The following is a 4136-nucleotide window of genomic DNA, read 5'->3' on the forward strand; positions in this document are numbered from 1 at the left end:
CAGGAGTATGAAAAACTGCTGAGTGCTGTGTTTCTGTATATAAATTATCATGTATTATGTATTTGTTGTTGTTGAAGTTGAGTATTCACCAGCTGTCTACAGTGTGTTCGTTTCTTCAGGACCTGACGGCCATCGGAGTGACCAACCGGCCACAGAAAGAAGATCTCAATGGAGATTGGCAAGCTGACATCCCCGAGTGCTGCCTGATTTCATCCTGTGAGGAAACCCCTCTAAAGTCCCACTCGCACTTGATGTCCTAACAGTCATGACACAGCTACTTCTCTTTGTTGTAATACTTTGGAACCAGTAGTGTCCAACCGGGTGGTCGTGGTCACACAGTCCACACTGCAATTAAAGCTTTAGGTAGCCGCACACGGCCTGTGTGGGGTGGAGCGTGGGCGTTTCTGTTGCTGTCCTGAATTAATGAGGTCCATGTTATTGTTTTATCAAAATCCAATTGAAATACAATTTAAATAGGAGTTCAACAGATTTTGCTAAATTGTTAAAATGTTAAAGGCATAGGCTATCTTTTCAAACATCAAAATTAATTTTTTTTAATGTATTTGTGCCAAAATGACATATAAACCTCTTTCCTATTCTGTTTTGCCTTGAAACGCTTCCAACACGCTTGCGTGTCGCGTGAAAAATAGGCGTGTCCCTATTTTTAGCATGCACGCATATTCGGCGCGTCTGAAACGTGCGTTCACACAGGCCGTGTGTAGCCTCTAACCTGTTACCATGGGAGCCGAAATAAAAACAACACGCATGCAGCTGACACGCTCACGCCACCAGGCTGTGTGCAGGAGCCCTTAGGGCCTAACTTATTTATATAATGGACGTCTGTTACTTCATGCCATTGTCAGGTGAGTTGATACAAGTTTATAGACTCTCGCTGCTGGGCGCCTAGATACGTCACCTGGTAGACGCGTGTGCCCGTGCCCGTATACAGGGCTCAGCCCCAACGCAGTGCCCCAGGTTTGGTTCCGCCCTGCGGCCCTGCTGCATGCCGTTACCCCTCTCCCTCTTTCAGGTCTGAGCTGTGGTTGTGTGCTACCAATGAGGCTTGTTTCCAGTGTATTGCCATTACTATAAATTCCTCAGGGGGGAGACAAATATGCGCTATAGCTTTAAAACTGCAAAAACACAATCCAGGATAATTCTGACTTCTTTGTCTCTTTTGTCCTGTCTGTGTCTCTCAGTCGGAGCTGGGGAGTGGCTGAGTGTGATCGGACTGCTCCAGTACCAGAAAGACTGTGTACAATGGCTACGACTCCATCACCATTGTCAAAGACATCACCTGGGAGGACCTCCAGGAGATAGGCCACCAAACTGGGTGAGGAATCAGACCGGACTCCTATGGAATGTGCTGCGGATGTCCGTGGTTTTCCCCCCAGGATGAAGCAGTGCCATTTTGGACCGTTTACTCTTCATCCTCTTCAACTCCATTTATACCATATTGAGCATGCAGGGGATAGTCTCTTTTTGTGCTTCCAAACAAACTTTACACTTCACACGGCCATTTGTTGGCTCTAGTGGAGGCTTTCAGTTTAGGAATTTCATCTCCACTTTAAAAGAAATTGATTGAATTAACCAAGAAAAATTCCAATACATTTTTTCAACATACTTACTAAATTTAGCAGAATCCCTCAGAGGGATGATTACTTTAAAGCGACACTGTAACATTTTAAGAAGAATGAACATTCCTATCCATGAAATGGCAGCCTCCATCAGTTCAGTAAAGTCAGTGCAACAGTAGCAACACGTTAGATCTACTTAATAACTCTCTCCTACTGTCCCTCAACACGTGCTGGTTTCCCCTCGTACAGCCTCATTGACACATATCAGTTGACACCTGTAGCACGCTGAGGGCCACGCAAACAGAAGAAGAAGAAGAAGAAAAGAGAAGAAAGTAGTAGTAGTAGTATATAGTAGTAGTAGTAGTAGTAGTAGTAGTAGTATTATAGTATAGTAGTAGTCCGGGAGCCAGGTCGCAGGATAAACAGCTTTCTTTAGGTCGGTGTGCGTCAGAGATGGCAAAAGTACTCATTTTCCGTACTTAAGTAGAAGTACAGATACTTGTGTTAAAACTACTCTGGTAAAAAGGGAAGTACTGAATAAACTTCTTTACTAAAGTAACAAAGTACAGGCTTGAAATTTACTTAAAGTATAAAGTAAAAGTAGCCGTGAGAATGACAACCATTTTTAATGCAAAGCTCCCTGGAGCACACACATTTTACTAGAGTATAAGCTGAGGAACTTCAGTGGACATGGAGGGACACGTCGTTATATGGCAATGGCTATTTTAATGGATGTCTGCCAATAGCCTAAACACAACAACGTATTATGATACAAACTGCAATGATTTGCTGTGAATTAGTGCAGATTGCAGAATCTGTTGAGTTGCGTCAAATGCAACGTACATAATATATTCCCATCTATTTAGATTGATATGGTATGATGACGTAAACATATATGTAACTCCAGTGAAATATGTGAAAGTTTAGCACTAGATTAGGACTGGATTAAAGCTGATTCTGGTTTCCAACGTCCCCCCAGTGTGTCTGTTAAACAGACGGACGACAACGTCTCTCTACTAGTTTCCATCCACTTGTCAATTGAATTACAGTATCTGAAGTTGGTGACAGGTGAAGAGAACACCAAACCACCAGACTACAGACCACACCAAAACACTAGCTAACAGGTGAAGACCACACCAAAACCACTAGCTACAGTGAGACACACACCAAACACTAGCTAACAGGTGAAGAACCACACAAAAACCACTAGCTAACAGGTGAGATCACACCAAAACCCACTAGCTACCAGTTGAAGATCACACACCAAAACCCCTAGCTACCAGGTGAAGACCACACCAAAACCCCTAGCTACCAGTGAAACCACACCAAACCCTAGCACCAGGTGAAAGACTACACCAAACCACTACACCAAGACTACACCAAACCACTACTACCATGAAGATCACACCAAAACCCCTATCCAGGAGAGCACACCAAAACCACTACCACCAGGTGAAGAGCCCACCAAAACCCCTAGCTACCAGGTGAGGAGCACACCAAAACCCCTAGCTAACAGGTGAAGACCCACAAAAAAAACACTAGCTACCAGGTGAAGACACACCAAACCACCTAGCTACCAGGTGAAGACCACACCAAAACCACTAGCTAACCAGGTGAAGACCACACCAAAACCACTAGCTAACAGGTGAAGACCACACAACCACTACAACAGACCACACCAAACACTAGCTAACAGTTGAGACCACCAAAACCCCTAGCTACCATAAGACCACACCAAAACCACTAGCTACCAGGTGAAGACCACACCAAAACCCATCTACCAGGTGAAGACCACACCAAAACCACTAGCTACCAGGTGAAGACTACACCAAAACCACTAGCTAACAGGTGAAGACCCACACCAAAACCACTAGCTACCAGTGAAGACACACCAAACCACTAGCTAACAGGTGAAGACCACACCAAAACCACTAGCGGTGAAGACCACACCAAAACCAAGACCACTAGCTACAGGAGAACCACCCAAACCACTAGCTAACGTGAAGACCCACCAAAACACTAGCTAACTTACTTTATTGTGAAGAACTATAGCCCAATAACACAGGCTTGAGTGAACTGACAACATGAGTTATACGACTTACAGTTCTCAAAGACGCACACACACATTCTCAGCTGATTATCCTCCGGACAGCGCTTTTTCTTTTCTCTCACTTTTGTCTCTGTGCGCGCGCGCACCCCCTCGCGGTGTGTGGCGCGTGTCCGCACTATTTCCGACATAACAACGTCTTTGACAAAACGAAAGTAACGACCAATTTTGTAAAATTAAAGAGTAGAAAGTACCAATATTTGTGTTAAAATGTAAGGAGTAGAGTAACAAGACTCGCCATTACAAAATTGGCTCGTTACTTTCGTTTTGTACAAGACGTTGTTATGTCGGAAAATAGTGCGGACACGCGCCACACACCGCGAGGGGGTGCGCGCGCCGCACAGAGACAAAAGTGAGAGAAAAGAAAAAGCGCTGTCCGGAGGATAATCAGCTGAGAATGTGTGTGTGCGTCTTTGAGAACTGTAAGTCGTATAACTCATGTTGTCAGTTCA

General features: G+C 44.5%; 1 protein-coding gene across 4 annotated transcripts in view; it reads right to left on the bottom strand.

Annotated features, from left to right (window-relative positions):
• LOC116705622 (caskin-2) overlaps window positions 1-4136 on the bottom strand; it is a 73654-nt gene that overhangs the window by 11991 nt on the left and 57527 nt on the right. The window lies entirely within an intron of this gene.

This window comes from Etheostoma spectabile, chromosome 17, assembly GCF_008692095.1.
Source record: "Etheostoma spectabile isolate EspeVRDwgs_2016 chromosome 17, UIUC_Espe_1.0, whole genome shotgun sequence".
NCBI lineage: Eukaryota > Metazoa > Chordata > Actinopteri > Perciformes > Percidae > Etheostoma > Etheostoma spectabile.